Source organism: Pongo abelii, chromosome 21 (assembly GCF_028885655.2).
Source record: "Pongo abelii isolate AG06213 chromosome 21, NHGRI_mPonAbe1-v2.0_pri, whole genome shotgun sequence".
NCBI classification, from domain to species: domain Eukaryota; kingdom Metazoa; phylum Chordata; class Mammalia; order Primates; family Hominidae; genus Pongo; species Pongo abelii.
The window spans coordinates 33,694,590-33,718,176 of NC_072006.2; the positions used below are offsets into that span (position 1 = coordinate 33,694,590).

Consider the following 23,587-nt stretch of genomic DNA (forward strand, 5'->3'; position numbering starts at 1 on the left):
TATGTATTTTACCACTCTTACAAAGATAACTTACAGTAAATAATGTTAACAATGTTAGTTTTACTTTTAAAATACAGCATTTTTAAATCTCTAAGCTCAACTTGAAGATATCATAAGAACAGTAAATTTGATAAAAATGAGAAATTACATTCCCATTTCTTTAACAATTTGTAAATTCCAATTATCCTGAACATTTAATACCACTTACATATTTTGTTAATCACATTTTCTTAAACATTTGATAAGAGATTTAACGTTTTGATCCAACTACCAAAAAGGCAGACTTGTGTACTTGACAGATTTTTCTAAACACTTGACAACTCACGATTCAAACATAAACACAAAATAGCATATCAAAAGTTAATCACTCAGTTGGAAAGCATTCATACCATAGGCTTTTATTCATTTCTTGAAAAATTTTGTTATATCTTCCTCTTTTAGGCTGGCTGCAATGAGCTATAATTGCACTACTGTACTCCACACTGGGTGACAGAGCAAGACCCTATGTCTGAAAATAAAAACAGTATACATATATAAAAGTATCTTCCTCCATTATAATTTAACTCATTAAGCCATTTATTTAGATGGAAACTTGGCCCCCTGACATGTGCTATGAAACAAATAGAAACCTAGAAATTTAGTGCATATTCAAATATTAAGACAGACACTGGTGTGGTGACTTTTGACTATTGCTTCATTGGGACGTTTTTTCTTTCTGATCAACTTAATGAAAGTATAATTTACTATAATTAAGTGTAGCCATTTTTACTGTAGAGTTCAATGATCTTTGATGAACGTGTACATCCATGTAACCACACCCCCAATCAAAGTAAAGAATATTTTCTTACCAGAATAAATTTCCTCTCCCTTTGCAGTCATTCTCCCCAGCCCTAGGTCACCACTGATCCACCTTCTGTTACTGGAAAGTTAGTTTTCTTCCCTGATTTAGAATTTCATATAAATTAAATCAGATAGTATATACTCTTGTGTTTAGTTTCTTTAGCTTAACATGTTTAGAGATACTTGCTGTTGCATATGTCTGTAGCTTTTTGTTTTTATTGCTGAATAGTATTTCATTGTAATATACCACAATTGGTTTATGTATTTGCTGATGAATATTTGTGTTATTTCCAGTGTGGGATTATTATGAATAAAGTTGCTACAAAAAAAAAAAGTACAGAGAAGCAGGGAAAGGAAAGATCTTTGGAAGGGGTTGTTAAGGGCTATAGCAATTTTCCTCCCATCCTCAGGGTCAGGAGTGAGGGGGAAGCACCTGAAACCAACCAAGAGAACTTTCAGACAACACTTCAGAGACCTTGACACTTATGCCAAGGGTTTGGGAGAACAGAAGGGCTTGTACTAGAAGTGGTAACTCCAATGGCCTAAGGCAGCAGAGCAAAGAAAGAGGCAGGGCTGCATCCAGTGCAGCTGCACTTCCTCCAGTGGTGGGACAATTCATCTGTAGAAGTTCCATCTCATTACACACGACTTTCCTATAAATGCTGAGAGTCTCCATCAGCCAACACAGTTTTCTATGAAGTCTGGCCACATCCCAGTCACTTCAAAGAGTCTGATCCATGTCGTTACAGATATCCCCGTGAACTGCTAAATAAAGCTTAGTTCATGATTTTTGCAAGTGAGAATGGAATAAAAGCTAATCAGATTCAAGGTTTGGTTATCATTTGAACTCAACATTATGTTCTTGACAGCTGATAAAAGAAAAAGTATTTAGACATATATCTTGCCCAAGCAGAGCTAGTTTGGAAGGCTTTCAGGGAAGAGGCTGCTTAGAAGCATGAGACCAGAATGGGGAGCACTTGCGTGTACATTTCCACTCAAGTTTTTCCATTTTCCTTTTCTAACATCTTCTTTTGTCATAATCATTGTTTCTCTTTATAGGCACAGACTCAGAGATTAGTCATTACCTTGGATCTAAACTTTTTTTTTCAAATGTATACATTTATAGGTTGCTACCGTTTTTCAGTGGCCTGAGGAAAACTACTATTTTGAAGTAAAGTAATACCATAGAGTATTTTATGTACCTTCATTGTCTTTTACTGGCGTGATGAAGCCAGTCACGGCCCCCACCCACTCTCTTTTTTTTTTCCTTAAGCAGATGAAAGGAAAGGGCAACCTTATTTTTTCTAAAAATCTATCTTCTTCTGACATGTTGGAGGGCTTATGTATTTTGTTTTATTCTCGTTCAAAGCCTTTAGCTTAAGCTATGTCAAGGCTGTCTATAGCAGCTGACTTTTGCTTTCTGCTGGGTCTTCAATTCCTGTTCCTCCTGCCACAAAAGAGTGGTTGCTGATGGTACTTTAGAAAGTGAAGTCATTTGCCTTTTCAGATAAAATGAAGAAAGCCTGGAGGAGGCTGCAGAATCTTTTCACATGGTGAATATAACAGGAAGAAAGTAAGGGAGGGAGGGAGGGAGGGAAAAAGAAGAAAGGAGGGAAGGAAGGAAGGAAGGAAGGAAGGAAGGAAGGAGGGAAGGAAGGAGAAAGAAGGAAAGAAAGAAAGGGAGAGAGAAATAAAAAGAAAGAAAGAAAAAGAAGAAAAGACAGAAAGAAAAAGAGAGAGGGAGGGAGGGAAAGAAAGAGAAAGAAAAGGAAGAAAGGAAGGGAAAAAGAAAGAAAGAAAGAGAGAAGGGAAGGAAAGAGAAAGACAGAGAAAGAAAGAGGAAAGAAAGAAATAGAACTTTCTGTCTTACAGAACTAGAGACTGCTCATGGAGGCCTGGGTGTGACTGTGACATAGGCTCTGGAGCCACAGGATAGACCAGTTAACTCATTTTTCTTGCCAGGTGAGGTCTGTAAGATTTTGATTTGTATATGAGCTGGAATAGAATTGTGCCTTCAAATAAGTGACTTTTCTAACTTTAGGTTATACATGGTGTGATACTAACTTAAAAATAAGTGCATTTTCCTTCAAATAAACTGTTTCTTACTTACAGCAATTTGTAACTTAACAACAGTGGGGTTCTTCTTGGGTGTCTTGTTTTGCATTCTATAGGTAAAGAGCTGAATTTAACACTGGTTGCAAGAAAAAAATGCACAAGTGCATTTTAATTTCTCTTTCTCAAATTTCTTTTCTTGGATATGTAATATTAAGTGTATATGACACCAATTTAATAAATATCCTATACATTGCCTATATATAAGACCTCTTCTGGGGAATTTGAAAGTTATGAATGTTTTTAAGCAGCATCAGTTCTCATGAATGAAATAGCTTGTGTACAGGATGATGAGCTATTCATTAAACATAATCATTGTGCAGGAAGTAGCAGGGGTGGTGTTTTGTTCGGAGTTTGTATCAAAATATCCATTTTCTTAGGCTTTATGTTCTCAACAAATGACTATATTTTATAACAGAAAATGTGAAGTTGTTTTGTAATTGGAAAAGGGGACACAGAACATGTACTGCCATTAGGAAATATCCTTTCATGTTCAGCTTTGTCATAAATTTTTTTAGTTCAGTTAATCTAACTGTATAAAATCTTTGTAAATTATGACAACTGTACTTTCTATTTCAAATGGTGGAACGGTGCAGCTTATTTGGATGTGGTTAGAAATTAGGCACATGCAACAACCAAGTCCAAGTGCATTTCTAGTTACAGGTTTCTTAATTTAGTAAGAACATTATTTTTACCAATATAAGTAAATTTACCTCAGTGTTGCACTTGTCAACTGAATTCAATAATAATCACAATAATGTCAAATGCTTAAACTACAAGAGTGAATTTCCAAAAGACTTTTGATTTCATGAATTAAATGAAAAAAATTAAATCATGATTTTCTATTTGAATCCTCTGATGGCATCATTTAACTGTTGACTTCTCTTAATGGAGCCAACACGTTAACAACCATTGCTTCACTTTTCATGTGTGCATAAAAAAACTTGGAGACAGTAATGAGTATAATTAACTTAGAAGAACAGTCTTTTGATCTAAATGAAGTCATGCTTCATAGAGTAATATGTAGGCTCACCTTTTGTAGCCCTCATTTTAATCATTATCTTTTAGCACCATCTTCTTAATGTAGCTATTAACTTTTGAAGTAGATGCTGATGGTTCTTGTGATTGGCAATCTGTGTCTTCTGATTTCCATCTAATCAAGCTTTTTCTAGGCTGCTGGCATGAGACTGCACTTTGCTTTATCATTAAGTGCCCCTCAGGCTGTTCTCAAAAAGGAGGGGTTAGTTACACTGTGACCAAGTGCTAAAAAAAGCACTTTGCTCACTACACATATATCTCACAGCCTGTAAGGTGAGAGCACGGCAGAAGCTGCAAGTACAAAGTGGAGGTTTACTAAATCCACTTCAGCTTCAGTTAATGCAACTATTGACAATAATACTTTGTTAAAACAACAATAAAAAGGACAAAAACCCAACAAGCAAAACATGAGGACAACAGCAATAACCTGAGACTCTTCCAGTGAAACCAAGGCATAGGCTTTCCATAACTGATGATAAGGGTGCCAGTTCTGTGGATTAACAAGTGGGAGGGACCAAAGGAATCCCAGAGGGAGGAGTTGGCCTTGGAGAGGCAAGAGAAATTCTACAACACCAGATAAAAAAAAGTGTCAGTAGGTCCACAGCACCTGGAAAAGCCAGAGGTCAGTGACTGGCAATATACAGTAAGATTCATTCAACGCTTAGCAATTTCCTGTTGTTTGCCAAGCATCAGGTATGACAATTAGTACTATTTATTCAGCATCATTGCATAACAAACACTTCATCTTATTTAATCTCCACAAAAGAGTGTAAGGTAAGTATTGCTACTTCTGGTTTACAGGGGATAAAACTGAGCCCAGAAGGGGCCAACTGACTTGCCCAACTCCTGGCCATTCCCTCCTGTTCTGGGCATTTCTCCTCTGCCTCTCCCCATTTCTCTGCCTACATGAGGAGTAGATGGGAATGGTGACCTCCCATGATAAAAGTGTTAAAATCTGTGTGACCGTCTCTCCCACAGAGGTCTGATCATCATTTTCTCCTCCCATCATTTCTCCTCCCTTTCCAAATAACTCTTCCAAAAACACATCCTTGTTTAACTAAACCCATTTCCTCTGCTGGCAAGAGATAGGAAATGGGTTTTGATAGTGTTGCAAAAACATCAGGGGTCCACAACACACTTTACATCTGATTCAATTTTATGTTTTATCATTTTATATTACTAGAGAGATTTTGTTTTTACTTTTTTTAATTTAAAAAGAAAAGAGGTTTATTTTGCTCATGACTGGAAAGATCAAGGCTAGGCACCTGCATCTGGTGAGGGCCTCAGGTTGCTTTCACTCAAGGCAGAAGGTGAAGGGGAGCTGGCATGTGCAGAGATCACATGTCAAGAGAGGAACCGAGAGAGAGAACAGGGGAGATGCCATGCTCTTTTGAACCACCAGCTCTTGTAGGAACTAAAATAATAAGAAATCACTCACTGTGCCCACCCCCCCACCCTCTACAGGGGGGGTATTAATCTATTCATGAGGGATCTGCCCTCATGATCCAAACACCTTCCATTAGGCCCTACCTCCAATATTGGGGATTGTATTAGTCTGTTCTCACACTGCTAATAAAGACATATCCAAGACTAGGTAATTTATAAAGGAAAGGAGGTTTAATGGACTCACAGTTCCACATGAGTGGGGAGGCCTCACAATCATGGCAGAAGGCAAAGGAGGCACAAAATCATGTCTTACATGGCGGCAGTCAAGAGAGCTTGTGCAGAGGAACTCTCATTTATAAAACCATCAGATCTCGTGAGAGTTATTCACTACCACAAGAACAGTATGGGGAAACTGGCCCCATGATTCAATTATCTCCACTTGGCCCCACCCTTGACCTGTGGGGGCTATTACAATTCAAGGTGAGATTTGGGTGGGGACACAGCTAAACCATATCAGGGATCAAATTTCAACATGAGGTTTGTAGTGGACAAACATCCAAACCATAGCAAGTGATCAATTCACCTATCAATAACCAATAAGCATATAAAAAGCTTCTTACTCTCTAGTAAATAAAGATGGCAAATTAAAACAATAAAATGTAATTTTCTATCCATCAAATTGAGAACTTAAAAAGTGATAATTCCTCAAGCTGGAGAAAGTACAAGGAACCAGACTCCCATTATCTGCTGGCAGGAGTGTAAACTGCTGCAACTTTTCCTTCACAGAAATACCTACCTAAGAATGTTTCGATCTGTACTATTAAGCATCAGATGGCAGGTTCAGAACAGTGCATATGATTTGCTCTCATTTAGAAAACGTATCAGTGGTCTCCTCTGGAGAGTGGGGCTAAGGGTCTAAGTAGAGATGGAGGTTTTTTTTTTTCTGAGATGGAATCTCACTGTTGCCCAGGCTGGAGTGCAGTGGTGTGATTTTGGCTCACTGCAACCTGCATCTCCCGGGTTCAAGCAATTCTCCTGACTCAGCCTCCTGAGTAGCTGGGATTACAGGTGTGTGCCACCACGCCCAGCTAATTTTTATATTTTTGGTAGAGACAGGGTTTTACCATGTTGGCGAGGCTGGTCTCAAACTCCTGACCTCAGGTGATCTGCCTGCCTCAGCCTCCGAAAGTGTTACGATTACAGGCATGAACCACCGCACCTAGACAAGGGAGCTTTTTTAACCATACAATCTTAAGTAACTCTTTTTCTTACCAGGTACATATATACTGTTTAAGTATCCAAATTTTAAAACCAATTTTTAAATTTAAAAATCTCAACTTGAGTTTATCTGAGAGTTCTGCTCATAAATATTCACTGCAGAGTTATTTATAATATCAAAAATGCTAACTTTATATCCAACAATTTGGTATAAATTGGAAAAAAATAAGCTAAACATTAAAAACCATATTGTGGAATATTTTGCAACATAGGCAAATATTCAAATACAGTAAATGAGAAATTGATTATAGATTATATTTCAATCTCCAATTGTGTAATAATCATATATGTACACATATATGGTCAGGTCTCACTCTGTCTTCCAGGCTGGAATGCAGTGGCATAATCATTGCTCAATACAGCCTCAAACTCCTAGGCTCAAGGATCCTCTCACCTCAGCCTCCCAAGTAGCTGGGACTACAGGTGCATGCCAGCATGCCCTGCTAAACTTCATATGTTTTTGGAGAAACAGAGTCTTACTATTTTGCCCAGGCCGTGCTTGAGCTCCTGGCTTCCAGGGAGCCTTCTGCTCGGCTCACTCTGAAGATCTCAACTTAAAAGCCATATCCTGGCCGGGCGCAGTGGCTCACGCCTGTAGTCCCAGCACTTTGGGAGGCTGAGGCAGGCAGATCATGAGGTCAGGACATTGAGAGCATCCTGGCTAACACGGTGAAACCCCGTCTCTACTAAAAATACAAAAAATTAGCTGGGCGTGGTGGCACACGCCCGTAGTCCCAGCTACTCGGGAGGCTGAGGCAGGAGAATCACTTGAACCTGGAAAGCAGACGTTGCAGTAAGCGCAGATTGGAGATAGTGCCACTGCACTCCAGCCTGGGCGACAGAGCAAGACTCTGAAAAAAAAAAAAAAAAGCCATATCCTGGAGGATGCAAATTAAGTCATATCTGCCAGGCAGGTATTCCCTTTTCTTACACCAGGTATCTCACATGATAATTACAAACACATTTGCCTCTCAGCCAACAAATATTCATTGAACCATACTCTGTGCCAAGCAATGTGGTTGGTACTAGAAATTAGGCGGAAAAATTCTTGTTCTTGTGTAACTTGCACTCAAATAACTGTAAGGTTACACCTGTGCTAAGTGCTAGGAACGAGTATGTGGCAGTCCGAAAAACCCATGAAGAGGTAAATTGTACACAGAAACTAGCAAGGATTGCCCTAACACAAGAAATCCTAAGGAGGGGAATTAATCAGACCAAAGAGGGCATGGTTACCCAAGGAACCACACGTTCAAGAAGTAAAAGGCCAAAGAGGCTGTAGCAGAGCCAAGGGGAGTGTGCTGGAAGATGCCAGGCATGCCAGGCCGCCTGCACGTGAAGAAAGTTGTTGATCTGTTGTCTGGAAACAATGGGGTTATTAGGCGACGGGCAGAGGGAGGATCATACCTGATTAATAGGGACTTTTCCTCTCTGGGCTGAGAGTTTGTGTGTCCGTCTCACTCAGTGGCATCCCAGGAACCCAGAATAGCACTGTACGTAATAGGTGCTCAATAGGGTACCGGCCTGGGTGAACGGGGGGACGGTCCTCTGTGGCCAGATAGACCACACAGGGCCACACCTCCAGCGGCAACCCACATCCACGGCCCCCATATCACAGAGCGTCCGCAGCAGGGGAGGGAGGGAGGGAGTCCCAGGGCTGCCCCGCAGACCGCCTCTGCCCTCTGGGTCACCACGCGGCTGCCAGCCTCCTGCCCAGGCTCGGACTCCCAGGGGCCTTGAGAAACCGAGAAGCCGCCTCCTCCCGGGTGGGCGACGTCACAGGACAGGGACTCTTAACAGAAGTCTCCCTACTCAGCACTCATCTCCCGCGGCGGGCGGCACCGGGCTCTGGAAGTGCCGAGACTTTGTTTTTTCAAGAGACAGGGTCTCGCTGTATTGCCCACGCTGTCCTTGAACTCCTGAGCTCAAGTGATCCTGCCACCTCAGCCTCCCTGGTAGCTGGGACTACAGGTGCATGCCGTCGTGCCTGGTTACTAGAGGGACTTATACACACACACACACGCACACACACACACACACATTAAAAAACCTACTAAACTACTTTTTAGAGAAGTTTTAGGTTCACAAAAAGATTGAACAGAAAGTACAGGGAGTTCCCATATACCCCCTTGGTGTTGTACACTCTATGGATGTATAATGACATGCATCCACCATTGCAGTATTGTACAGAATAGTTTCACTGTCCTAAAAATCTGTGTGCTCCACCTAGTCCAGCCTCTCTTTTTTTTTCCTTTTTCTTTTTCTTTTCTGAGATGGAGTATTGCTCTGTCACCCAGGCTGGAATGCAGTGGCGCAATCTCGGCTCCCTGTAACCTCTCCCTCCTGGGTGTAAGCGTTTCTCCTGCCTCGGCCTCCTGAGTAGCTGGGATTACTGGCACGTGTCACCATGCTTTGCTAATTTTTATATTTTTAGTAGAGACGGGGTTTCACCATGTTGGTCAGTCTGGTCTTGAACTCCTGATCTCGGGTGATCACCCTGCCTCTGCCTCCCAAAGTGCTGGGATTACAGGCATGAGCCACTGCACCCAGCTGACTAAACCTCTTTTCTTTGTAAATTACCCAGTCTCAGGTATTTCTTTATAGCAGTGTGAGAACAGACTAATACAGTATGTATTATACATAAATGCAGCTGGTCTTCCTAAGGATGGTTGCCCCTTAAAGGAAAGCTCAGTTTCGTCCAGCAGTTTCCCGTAATTTTAGAATTTCCTTTTCAAAAGTGTCCAAGGCTAGGACAGTGTATCAGGTCAAAGTATGTTGCTTTGTGAGCATCACTCCACAAAGTGTCACCAGTGAGTCATGAGTCCCTCTCCTGCATGTAACAACTGTTCATGCAATTCTCTTCAGGAGAATTGAACTCATCTTCATGTTTCCTTTGGTTTTGAACAAACAGGAATTGGTCACAAATGAAACTACAAGTCTGAATTTCATGCAATAGGGAACAGCTACAATTTTAACAGCATGCTATGTAATTTTAGGCCAAAAGAAATGAAACTACTTATGCTAGACTGCCAATGCTACGACCTGGAACACCTGCTGTGAAATAGCAGCAGAGGAGACAGTTATCTTTTGTTTTATTCCTGAAACCAGAATCTCCTGCCCATAGACAGAGATCAAAACCTCCATTCTAAAGAGAGGCAGTTGGAGAGAACAGCTCAAATAAAGGCAAAACCTCACCAAAAAAGAAAAGGAGATCTGATTTCAGGAGGACTCACCATTTTGCACCCTGTGAAACCTCTGGAGTCTGAGGAACATAGTGCATCAATGCTGGTACCAAGCACTAAGCCCAAGAGGGAAGGCAGCATGTTCAGTGTTGGGAGGTCCCTCTGAATCCTGCTAACTATAGCAGACATGTCTACCTAAGAGAAGAAGCTTAGATAAAGTTAATATAAGTAGAAGGTCTATTTGGGCCAAATTTGAAGACTGTAACCCAGGAAACATCTCCAAGTCACTTTGGAGAATAAAGAACAGACTCGAGCTTTTAAGGAAAAAGGACAAACCAGGGGAGGGGATGATTACAAAAGTTTTTGTCAGGAATTCTCATTGCTTTACAAAAATAACATTGATTAGTAACCTTTATACATTATTTAACTATAGAGTATGACTTATAGTGTCCGCATGTGGCATTGTTACATTAAATTGTAGCTACCTGGGGCATTAGTCAGTCTAGAGTCCACATGGCAAGCAGCCTCAAGAGATGGTTACTTAGCTGAAGGAGGGAAGTGGGACATGACTGCTTTCTCATTCCAGTGCCTCTCTGGGCCTGATAATTGAAGGGGGCATCGCATTCCTCAGATTAAAAGGTTTTTGTGCAATTTATATTACAATACGGATGTACCCAGAATTTATGGAATTACCCTTTACTTTTTCCTGCTGTGTATTGTTTTTAAATCATTATGTAATCTAAGGGTAGCATTATGCTTTCTGTCAGGCCTCGAGCCCAAGTTCAGCCATCATATCCCCTGTGCACGAATACATCCAGAAGGCCTGAAGCAAATGAAGAATCACAAAAGAAGTGAGAATGGCCGGTTCCTGCCTTAACTGATGACATTTCACCATTGTGATTTATTCCTGCCCCAACTTAACTGAGTGATTAATCTTGTGAAATTCCTTCTCCTGGCTCAGAAGCTCCGGCACTGAGCACCTTGTGACCCCCACCCCTGCCTGCAAGAGAAAAAACCCCTTTGACTGTAATTTTCCACTACCCACCCAAATCCTATAAAACAGCCTCACCCCATCTCCCTTTGCTGACTTTCTTTTCAGACTCAGCCTGCATGCACCCAGGTGATTAAAAAGCTTTATTGCTCATACAAAGCCTGTTTAGTGGTCTCTTCACATGGACGCGCATGACATTTGGTGCCATGACTCCGATCGGGGGACCTCCCTTGGGAGATCAATCCCCTGTCCTCCTGCTCTTTGATCTGTGAGAAAGATCCACCTATGACCTCGGGTCCTCAGACCAAGCAGCCCAAGGAACATCTCACCAATTTTAAATCGGGTGGGTGGCCTCTTTTTACTCTCTTCTCCAACCTCTCTCACCATCCCTTAACCTCTTTCTCCTTTCAATCTTGGCACCACCCTTCAATCTCTCCCTTCCCTTAATTTCAGTTCCTTTCCTTTTCTGGTAGAGACAGAGGAGATGCGTTTTATCCATGAACCCAAAACTCCGGCGCCAGTCACAGATTCGGGAAGACAGTCTTTTCTTGGTGTTTAATCACTGCGGGACGCCTGCCTGATGATTCACCCATGTTTCAGAGGTGTCTGGTCACTGCAGGGACACCTGCCTTGATCCTTCACCTTAGTGGCAAGTACCACTTTGCTGGGGCACAAGTATCCCCCACCCATTCTCTCCATGTCTCTACCCTCTCTTTTCTCTGGGCTTGCCTCCTTCACTATGGGCAACCATCCACCCTCCATTCCTCCCTCTTCTCCCTTAGCCTGTGTTCTCAAAGACTTAAAACCTCTTCAACTCACACCTGACCTAAAACCTAAACATCTTATTTTCCCCTGCAATGCCACTTGACCCCAAAACGAACTCAACAACGGTTCCAAATAGCCAGAAAACGGCACTTTTAATTTCTCCATCCTACAAGATCTAGATAATTCTTATCATAAAATGGGTAAATTGTCTGAGGTGGCTGACATCCAGGCATTCTTTTACACATCGGTCCCTCCCTAGTCTCTGTTCCCAATGTGACTTATCCCAAATCCTCCTTCTTTCCCTCCCGCCTGTTCCCTCAGTCCCAACCCCAAGCAGTGCTGAGTCTTTTCAATCTTCCTTTTCTACTGACCCATCTGACCTCTCCCCTCCTCCCCAGACTGCTCCTCTTTAGGTTGCTCCCCACCAGGCTAAATCAGGCTCTGATTCTTCCTTGGCTTCTGCTCCTCCACCTTATAATCCTTCTATCACCTCCCCTGTTCACACCCGGTTCAGCTTACAGTTTCATTCTGAGACTAGCCCTCCCCCACCTGCCCAACAATTTCCTCTTAGAGAGGTGGCTGGAGCTGAAGACATAGCCAGGGTACATGTGCCTTTTTCTCTATCAGACCTCTCTCAGATCAGCCAGTGTTTAGGCTGTTTCTCATCAGACCCCACTAAATATATACAGGAATTCCAATATCTAACTCTGTCCTACAATTTAACCTGGAGTGACTTAAATGTCATCCTAACTTCTACCCTATCCCCAGACGAATGGGAAAGAGTTTTTTCTCTAGCCCAATCTCACGCTGACAAGTGCTGGTTTCATGAGCCAGACCTCCAGGAAGGCATTAGAGCAGTTCCCCAAGAGGATCCCCAATGGAACTATCAGGCAGATTCCCCAGGTATAGCTAGGTGAGATTACATAATTTCCTGCCTAGTTGAAGGGTTTAAAAAGGAGCTTACAAAGCTGTTAAAGAACAGTTAAAGAACAAAGCTTAAAGAAACTACCCAAAGTAAAAATGAAAACCCAGCCCAGTTCATGGCTTGTTTGGCAGCAACCTGAGATGCTTTACAGCCCTAGACCCTGAAAGGTCAGAAGGCCATCTTATTCTCAATATGCATTTTATCACCCAGTCAGCTCCTGACATTAAAAAAAGCTTCAAAAATTAGAATCTGGCCCTCAAATCCCACAAAAGGAATTAACTCACCTTGCCTTCAAGGTGTACAATAATAGAAAAGAGTTGCAATTACTTGCCTCCCCTGTGAGAGAAACCCCAGCCACATCTCCAATACACAAGAACTTCAAAACGCCTAAGCCACAGCAGTCAGGTATTCCTTCAGGACCTCCTCCCTCAGGATCTTGCTTAAAGTGCCAGAAATCTGACCACTGGGCCAAGGAATGCCTGCAGCTCAGGATTCCTCCTAAGCTGTGCCCCATCTGTCTGGGACTCCACTGGAAATCGGACTGTCCAATTCACCAGGCAGCCACTTCCAGAGCCCCTGGAACTCTGGCCCAAGGCTCTCTGACTGACTCCTTCCCAGATCTTCTTGGCTTAGTGGCTGAAGACTGACGTTGCCTGATCACCTCGGAAGCCTCCTGGACCATCACAGATGCTTTGGGTAACCCTTACAGTGGAGGGTTATGTCCGTCCCCTTCTTAATCAGTATGGAGGCTACCCACTCCACATTACCTTATTTTCAAGGGCCTGTTTCCCTTGCCTCCATAACTGTTGTGGGTATTGACGGCCAGGCTTCTAAACCTCTTAAAAACTCCCTAACTCTGATGCCAACTTGAACAAAAATTTTTATGCACTTCTTTTTAGTTATCCCCACCTGCCCAGCTCCCTTATTAGGTTGAGACATTTTAACTAAATTATCTCCTTCCCTGACTATTCCTAGGCTACAGCCACACCTCATTGCTGCCCTTTTCCCCAGTTCAAAGCCTCCTTCACATCCTCCCCTTGTATCTCCCCACCTTCATCCACCATTTTGGGACACCTCTACTCCCTCCTTGGTGACCAATCATGCACCCCTTACCATCCCACTAAAACCTAATCACCCTTACCTGATCAATGCCAGTATCCCATCCCACAGCACACTTTAAAAGGATTAAACCCTGGTATCACTTGCCTGTTACAGCATGGCCTTTTAAAGCCTATAAACTCCCCTTGCTTTTCCCCCATTTAACTGTCCAAAAACTGGACAAGTCTTACAGGTTAGTTCAGGATCTGCACCTTATCAACAAAATTGTCTTGCCTATCCACCCCATGGTGCTAAACTCATATACTCTCCTATCCTCAATACCTCCCTCCACAACCCACTATTCTGCTCTGGATCTCAAACATGCTTTCTTTACTATTCCTTTGTAACTTTCAGCCTAGCCTCTCTTCACTTTCACTTGGATTGACCCTGACACTCAACAGGCTCAGCGAATTACCTGGGCTGTACTGCTGCAAGTCTTCACAGACAGCCCCCATTACTTCAGTCAAGCTCAAATTTATTCCTCATCCATTACCTACCTCAGCATAATTCTTCATGAAAACACACATGCTCTCCCTGCTGAGCATATCCGGCTAATCTCTCAAACCCCAACCCCTTCTACAAAACAACAACTCCTTTCCTTCCTGGGCATGGTTGGATACTTTCACTTTGGATACCTAGTTTTACCATCCTGACTAAACCATTATATAAACTCACAAAAACAAACCTAGCTGACCCCATAGATCCTAAATCCTTTCACCACTCATCTTTCCATTCCTTAAAAACAGCCCTAGAAGCTGCTCCCACACTAGCTCTCCCTAACTCATCCCAACACTTTTCTTTACACACAGCCGAAGCACAGGGCTGTGTGGTTGAAATTCTTACACAAGAGGCAGGACCGTGCCCTGTAGCCTTCCTATCCAAACTACTTGACCTCACTGTTTTAGGCTGGCTCCCACATTATTCCAGATACCACACCTGACCCCCATGACTGTATCTCTCTGATCCACCTGACATTTACTCCATTTCTCTATATTTTCTTCTTTCCTGTTCCTCATCCTGATCACACTTGGTTTATTGATGTCAGTTCCACCAGGCCTAATCGCCACTCACCAGCAAAGGCAGGCTTTGCTATAGTATCTTCCACATCTATCATTGAGGCTACTGCTCTGCCCCCTCCACTACCTCTCAGCAAGCCAAACTCATTGCCTTAACTCAGGCCCTCACTCTTGCAAAAGGACTACATGTCAATGTTTATACTGACTCTAAATATGCCTTCCATATCCTACACCACCATGCTATTATATGGGCAGAAAGAGGTTTCCTCACTACGCAAGGGTCCTCCATCATTAATGTCTCTTTAATAAAACTCTTCTCAAAGCCACTTTACTTCCAAAGGAAGCTGGAGTCATTCATTGCAAGGGCCATCAAAAGGCATCAGATCCCATCACTCAGGGCAACACTTATGCTGATAAGGTAGCTAAAGAAGCAGCTAGTGTTCCAACTTCAGTCCTTCACAGCCAGTTTTTCTCCTCATCAGTCACTCCCACCTACTCTGCCACTGAAACTTCCACCTATCAATCTCTTCCCACACAAGGCAAATGGTTCTTAGACCAAGGGAAATATCTCCTTTCAGCCTCACAGGCCCATTCTATTCTGTCGTCATTTCATAACCTCTTCCTTGTAGATTACAAGCCACTATCCCCCTTCTTAGAACCTCTCATATCCTTTCCATTGTGGAAATCTATCCTCAAGGAAATCACTTCTCAGTGTTCCATCGGCTATTCTACTAGTCCTCAGGGATTGTTCAGGCTCCCTCCCTTCCCTACACATCAAGCTTGGGGATTTGCCCCTGCCCAGGACTGGAAAATTGACTTTACTCACATGCCCCCAGTCAGGAAACTAAAATACCTCTTGGTCTGGATAGACACTTTCACTGGGTGGGTAGAGGCCTTTCCCACAGGGTCTCAGAAGGCCACTGCAGTCATTTCTTTCCTACTGTCAGACGTAATTCCTCGGTTTGGCTTTCCCACCACTAAACAGTCTGATAATGAACTGGCCTTTTATTAGTCAAATCACTCAAGCAGTTCTCAGGCTCTTAATATTCAGTGGCTCCTGGTTTTATCTCAAACTGCCACCCTTAAGTCTCTCTTAAAGTGGATAAATGATCTTTGCTGACAGGGTACACTCCAATACTTTCACCCTGATGAAGTCCTATTCTTTACTTTTATACTCACTCTTACTCTTGTTCCCATTCTTATGCCACCCTCTACCTCTCCTCAGCTATCTCCACCACACTATCAATCTCACTCACTCTCTCCTAGCCATTTCTAATCCTTCTTTAACAAACAATTGCTGGCTTTGCATTTCTCTTTCCTCCAAAATTGCTGAGGTCTCGACTTAACTCACTGCTAAAAAAAGAGGACTCTGTATATCTTTAAATGAAAAGTGTTTTTACCTAAATCAATCTGGCCTGGTGTATGACAACATAAAAAAACCCAAGAATAGAGCCCAAAAAACTTGCCAACCAAGCAAGTAATTACACTGAACCCCCTTGGGCACTCTTTAATTGTAGATGTCCTGGGTCCCCCAATTCTTAGTCCTTTAATACCTGTTTTTCTCCTTCTCTTATTCAGACCTTGTGTCTTCCGTTTAGTTTTTCAATTCATTCAAAACTGTATCCAGGCCATCACCAATCATTCTATATGACAAATGTTTCTTCTAACAACTCCACCATATCACCTCTTACCACAAAATCTTCCTTCAGCTTAATCTCTCCCACTCTAGGTTCCCATGCTGCCCCTAATCCCGCTCGAAGCAGCCCTGAGAAACATAGCCCATTATCTCTCCATAACACCCCCTAAAAATTTTTGCTGCCCCAAAACTTCAATACTATTTTATGTTATTTTTCTTATTGATATAAGAAGACAAGAATGTCAGGCTTCTGAGTCCAAGCTCAGCCATCATATCCCCTGTGACCTGCATGAATACATCCAGATGGCCTGAAGCAAGTGAAGAATCACAAAAGAAGTGAAAATGGCCGGTTCCTGCCTTAACCGATGACATTCCACCGTTGTGATTTGTTCCTGCTCCACCTTAACTGAGCAATTAACCTTGTGAAATTCCTTCTCCTGGCTCAAAAGCTCCCCCACAGTGACCTCCACCCCTGCCTGCAAGAGAAAAACCCCCTTTGACAGTAATTATCCACTACCCACCCAAATCCTATAAAACAGTGCCAACCCCATCTCCCTTCACTGACTGTTTTCGGACTCAGCCTGCCTGAACCCAGGTGATTAAAAAACTTGACTGCTCACACAAAGCCTGTTTGGTGGTCTCTTCACAGGGACGTGTGTGACACTTTCTAAACCTAACACTTGCTCAGTACATAAGTGTTAACGTACATTTTCATTTCCATCTTGGCTTTGTGGGTGCCTAAATCAGCAAATCTCTCCTTTCCTCCTTTTTCTTTCTTTTTTTTTTTTCTTCCTATTTTGGGATTATTGCCTCTGAAAGCTATGTCTTTAGTTTTGTCTCTGGTTAATAAGAGGAAAAAGAGAAACAGGATAGCACCTCTAGGCAGTAGCCTGTCTCTGGGATGGCCCTGATGACTCCAATATAATCAGTCCATCCCCCTCCCTTTTCTTTTCTCTTCAGCAAATATTTTATTTATTTATTTATTTACTTTGAGATAGGGTCTCATTCTGTCACCCAGGCTTGAGTGCAGTGGTACGATCATGGCTTACTGCAGCCTCCTCCTCCCAGGCTCTGGTGATCCTCCCACCTCAGCCTCCTAAGTAGCTAGGACTATAGGCATGGTCTACCATGCCTGGCTAATTTTTTGTATTTTTTTTTTTGTAGAGACAGAGTTTTGCCATGTTGCCCAGGATGCAAAATATTTTAGAATGACTTGCATTTATGAGTGGATACAGGTTTCCCCACTCTCTTTGGATATTTACCTGACAAGCCCCTGGTAGTCCTGAGTGGCTTCCTGTCCTGATTTATAATCTCAAGTGATCTAAGAAACCTCAAGCATCTTAGGGGGAGTGGGATCAAAGTGCCCCTTCCCACTTTTCTCTGCTTTTTAAAAACATTGAGGCACCTATATCCATGGATGAGATCTGAGATAGCCAATGGAGTTGGGATATGAAAGCAACAGCAGCAAGGGATGCAACAGAGAAGCTCTCACCAGCCCTGGAGGCACAGAGCTTTATGAGGTGCTGTGGAGGACTCTCTGAGAAAGGAGGGCTGCCTGACACCAAGAGAGAAGAGAAGAAATTACAAATGGTCCCTGACTTACAATGATTTGATTTCTAAGTTTTTACTTTCCGATGGCATGCAAGTGATACATTCAGCAAAAACCACACTTCCAGTACCCATACAACCATTCTTTCACTTTCAATACAGTATTCAATAAATTACAGGAGATATCCAATACATTTTTATCAGGTAGTCTTTGTGTAGATGATTTTGCCCAACTCTAGGCTAATTTAAGTTTTGAGCATGTTTAAGGTAGGCTAGGCTAAGCTATGATGTTCAGTAGGTTAGGTATGTTAAATGCATTTTTGACTTACAATATTTTCAAGTTAGGATGGGTTTACTGGGATATAACCTCATCACAAGCTGAGAAGCATTTGTGTTGTTGTAATTCAACAACACATTGAACAGTGGGGAGAGGGCCACCCACCCAAGCTGTAGCCCACTGGACTCCTCAACTTGTCTTTATTGCTTAGACTGGAACAGAGTGATATGCACTCAGCACCAAAGAAAATCTCCATTCTATCAGCAGGAGTTCTTCTTCAAATCAAAATCACTCCGAAGTACACTGAGAAATAGCCAATCCACATAGCCCAGTAACTTCAGATCCCTGGCAATGATAGTTTAAGTATCCCCCTCCTGCTGGAATCATGGATAGAAAGTGGTATCCTGGGGTGTGTTATTGAGATTGGGACAGGATCCACACTATAGAATGGAAAGTCTTGCCAGAAACACAAAGTAGTGCACATCTTGCCAGCAGGATATAAAGTCGTCTCTATTAGTGGAGCCAATCAGGATAGCAAAATAGTGAGCCATGAGCAATTAAAAAACATCCCCTGGGAACTTTCTACCCATTTTAAATGATCCATTCTCATCACCAGTTGTGTTGTAAATGGTGGAGTAAGTGTCACTGGTGGGATCTTTGGGGATTATTCCAACACAGTTGCAGAAGTCATACTTGAAGAGACATATAAAATTAAATGATTTATTTTACTCATAGTTCCTAGAAGGTGAAGCATGACATGCCACACAGGGAGCCATTTAGAAGGAGCTCCTAGAGAAAGGGCTCAAGTCAGCAGGTGGGGAGATGAGACTGGGTGGACCCCTGGGAAAATGCCTTTATTAGGAGTCACAGTAAAGTACACAAGCAAATGGCATGAGGGAATTTCACTGGTGTGTTTGAATATCACTAGGTTACAGTAGAGGAGGGCAAGAACTGGTGTCAGGGACCAGCCTTATCACACTGGCACCTCATTGCCTGGGCAGGGGGCTCACAGCCTGTTTGTGGGGACATCAAGGCATGAGAAAAATATGAAGCTCTAAAATTTTACACCACAACCGAAAATATTTATTTCTTCAGACAATTTTGAGGTATTATGTTGCATCCTTTCATTTCAACCTAAAGAACTCCCTTTAAGATTTCTTGTAGGGCAGGTCTAGAGGAGATGAACTCTGTTGGCTTTTGTGTATCCAGGAATATCTCGATTTATCCCATATTTTTGAATGATGGTCTTATCAGGTATAGAAGTCTTAGTTGATGGCTTTTTTTTTTCTTTCAGAACTTTCAACATAACATCCCACTGCCTCTGGCCTCCAATGCTTCTGATAAGAACTCAGCCAACAATCTTACTGAGGAGCTCTTGTATGTGAGGAATGGCTTCTCTCTTGCTGCTTTCAAGATTCTTTGTTTCATTTTAGCTTTCAATAGTTGGATTATAATATATCTTAGTGTGGGTCTCTGAGTTTATCTTACCTGGCATTTGTTCAGCAACTTATATTTGTAGATTCACATATTTAATCAACTTTGGGAGGACTTTGGATATTATTTCTTCAAATAACCATCTTCTCCTTCCTCTCTGTTTCTCTTCCTCTTCTGTTATTCTCATAATGTGTATGTTCATCCACTTAGTGGTATCCCATAAGTCCTTCAGGTTCTGTTCCTTTTTCTTTGTTCTTTTTTGTCTTTCTATCCTGTAGACTCAATAATTTCATTTCAAGTTTTCTGGTTCTTTCTTCCTCCTGCTAAAATCTATTATGAAACTCCTCTAGTGAATGTTTCATTATCATGACTTTCAGCTCTTATATTTCTGTTTGGTTCTATTTTAATATTTTTTATCTCTTGGCTGATGTTCTCATTTTGTTAATACATCTTTTCCTAATTTCCTTTAGATTTTTGTCCATGTTTTCCTTTAGCTATTTGAGCATTTTTTAGATGGAATTTTGCCCTTGTTGCCCAGGCTGGAGTGCAATGGTGTGATCTTGGCTCACTGCAACCTCCGCCTCCCAGGTTCAAGTGATTCTCCTGCCTCAGCTTCTCTAGTAGCTGGTGTGTTTTTAGTAGAGATGGGGTTTCACTACATTGGGCAGGCTGGTCTTGAACTCCTGACCTCTGGTGATCCACCCACCTCAGCCTCCCAAAGTGCTGGGATTACAGGCATAAGCCACCACACCTGGCTTTCTTTGAGCATTTTAAGACAGTTGTTTTAAAGTCTTGGTCTAGTATCAGGATGGGACCAATATATTGCAAGAGTCCTTATAAGTAGGAGGCAGGAGAGTAAGAGTCAAAGAAAGACATGTGATAATGAAAGCAAGATGTTGAAGTGATGGAAAGATGAAACTGTGAAAAAAGGAAGGTGAACAACCTCTAGAACTGGACAGGTAAGAGACAGAAGCCTAAAAATATTATCTCTACTGATACCTGTTTAGATTGTATATATTTAAAAGTGCTTTGAGATATATATAGGTAGATAGATATTGTTACAGTCAAGCAAATGAACATAACCATCATCTCAAATAGTTACCTTGTTTTGTGTGTATGCCAAGTGCATCTAAAATCTTATCTTTTAGTAAAAATTGTGAGAACAATTCAATATTATTAACTAGGGTCTTCATGTTGTACATAACATCTGTAGAGTTTTTCATCCTAACTATCTGCAATTTTGTATCTTTCGACCTACATCTCCCCATAACCTTCCCCAACCCTACTCCAGGAAACCAAAGTTTTATTCTCCACCTTTGCATATTTGAGTTCTTTTCTTTTTTCTTTGTTACAGCTCAACAATTCCAATTTTGTACTTGTGACCACCAGAAGTGTACAATAATACATTTCTATTGTTGTGGTACATAAATTTAGTAGTAATTTGTCACAGCATTGTTAGGAATCTAATGTAATGTGATTATGCTATGGCTAAAAAATTTCAGGGCTTAAAAAATGTTTTATTTCTTATTTAAGCCATATGTTCATTGTGCATTGAGAGTCACGTATTTCATAGTCGCTCAGAAATCCAAAGTGAGGAAGTAGCTTCCATCAGAGCCTTGTGGGTCTTTGTGGAAGGGAGCAGTTGATCCACAGAGGCTTTTGCCGTTAAATGCACAGACCACAATTATACCCATCACTTCTGCTCGCAACTCAATGGTCTAAAGAAGTCACATGGCCCTACCCAATGCAATGATTCAGAAAAAGCAACACTCCATGTGGCCAAAAAGTAGAGAGACAAATATTTGGCAAAGCATGACATTTCCAAGGAGGGTTCAGGAGTTCTACTCAGGTCCTCAACCTCATGCTCTACCATTAAACTGGACCTGACTCTGCCACAGTGTTCTCACTTGTAATACAGTCTCATGTTACAGGCTTGTTGTGAGGGTTAAATGAGATAATACATGCAGTGTGCTGAGCTCAAGGCCCACTCCTGGTGTATACTCAGTCAATGAAAGTCATTGATAAACACTTTAGAAAACATAAGCATCACATAAGGATGAATAAATGACTGTTTTGTGTTTCCCTGCAGGAGCGGCAGGTGAGGAGGAGCTGCAGGTGATTCAGCCTGAGAAGTCAGTGTCGGTCACAGATGGAGGTTTGACCACTCTGTGACTTCCCTTTGCCCTGTGGGGCCCATCAGGTGGTTCAAAGGAACTGAAACAGGGCAGGAACTAATCTACAGTTCAAAAGAAGGCCACTTTCCCAAGATAGCTTGCATTTTAGACATCACAAAGAGAAACAATACAGACTTTTCCATGTGCATCACTAGCATCACAAGAGCCAACACTGGCACCTACAACTGTGTGAAGTTCTGGAAAGGGGGCCCTGACATGGAGCTTAAATCTGGACCAGGCACTGAGTTGTCTGTGCATAGTGAGTACAGTGTGGGCCTCCTTCGTCCCCCGGTGTGTGACAATAAGTCAATAGTAACACCTTCCATTCATTGAGCAACAATCAGGTGTGGTGGTGGGTGCTCATTTTCATGATCTGGTGTCACCCCCTTCTACAGATCAGTTAAGTTAAAGCCTGATGCATCATGCTATTCACTCAGGCACCCATGGCCTGTAAATGGTGGGTAAAGTCTGTAACACTTGTCTGCCTTCTCCACAACTTGTCTCTTCTCATCTGGCCCAGCCTTTGGTTTCTACAGATGAGGGAACTGAAAGATTGGGTGACTTGTCCAGGCACAAGGCCAGATCTTGCCTTCTGCCTCCATGGAGCATTTTCCCCCTCTGGGTGGCGGTGTCTCCTTTTTATATAACTGGTACTCACTGAAAACCTACTATGTGCCAGGCTCTGCCCTGGTTGCTGTGTAAGCTGCAACGAACAAAACACGGAAAAACTCTTCTCTCACAAAACTTACCCTCTCTTTCCTTCCAATGAGAAGGAATTTGTTCAGGATGGGAGGGGGATTGTGTTTTTCTTAGTTTAATCTTCAAAAAACATCACATTGGGAAGATTTCTGAGAGGCACAGATTCATTGTTTAATCTGATGGCCCTGGTGGGCATAGATGCCATGAGCTTTGGTGTTTGTGGGTCTGTTAGAGAAACTCTCGTGTGATTCAGGCATTGACTTACACAGGTACTGTAGGCTGCAGTCAGAGATGGATCATCTCAGAATATCCCTCACTCCAGGAAAGAGGCCTCCCATGTGAGTGACTTAGAATTTCCCCAGTGGAGTTAACAAAGATACTCACTTTGGGTTTCCTGCCAAAGATCTAGATTCACAATCTAACTCCTGATCCTGGGATGTTAGCACAGGAGGGATCTTCAGACCAGCCAGTCCAACCCCTTGTTGACAGACAAGAGCCTGAGGCCAGGAAATGACATGGGTCTTGCCCACAGTCACAGGACCAGTTAGTGATGGGATCCAAATTAGAGCTCGGATCCAATTCCAGGCAGGTCCTTCTTGCCCTGGTGTTAGACACCGTCTCCACAGAAGAACCTGGTGCATCCTAGGTGCTGAATAGATGTTCCTTGAACATAACCACTGAGAGGCAGCCAGCACTTCCCCTTTTCATCACCTTCCCAAGGTTCAGAATACCCCTGACATTCAGACCCTGAGCCTGACTGGAAAACAGTAAGTATTTTATTTTATTTTATTTTTATTTTGAGATGGAGTCTCCCTCTGTCACCTAGGCTGCAGTGCAGTGGCACCATTTCGGCTCACTGCGACCTCTACCTCCGAGATTCAAGTGATTCTCCTGCCTCAGCCTCCTGAGTAGCTGGGACTACAGGTGCCTGCCACTGTGCCTGGCTAATTTTTGTATTTTTAGTAGAGACAAGGTTTCACCATGTTGGCCAGGCTGGTCACGAACTCCTGACCTCAGGTGATCCACCCACCTCAGTCTTCCAAAGTGCTGGGATTACAGGCATGAGGCACCACATCTGACCCATTTCATTTTATATAAAGATCCTATATCAGGACATAGACAGCTGCTCAATTAATACCTGTAGAGTACTCCAACTTATGGAGCTATCAAACTTATTTTACAGTCTTCTGT

The 23,587-nt window shown here is 42.4% G+C and overlaps 1 pseudogene; it reads left to right on the plus strand.

Annotated features, from left to right (window-relative positions):
- The first annotated feature begins 19,330 nt into the window (after positions 1-19,330).
- LOC112130318 (signal-regulatory protein beta-1-like) overlaps positions 19,331-23,587 on the plus strand; it is a 52,893-nt pseudogene continuing 48,636 nt past the window's right edge.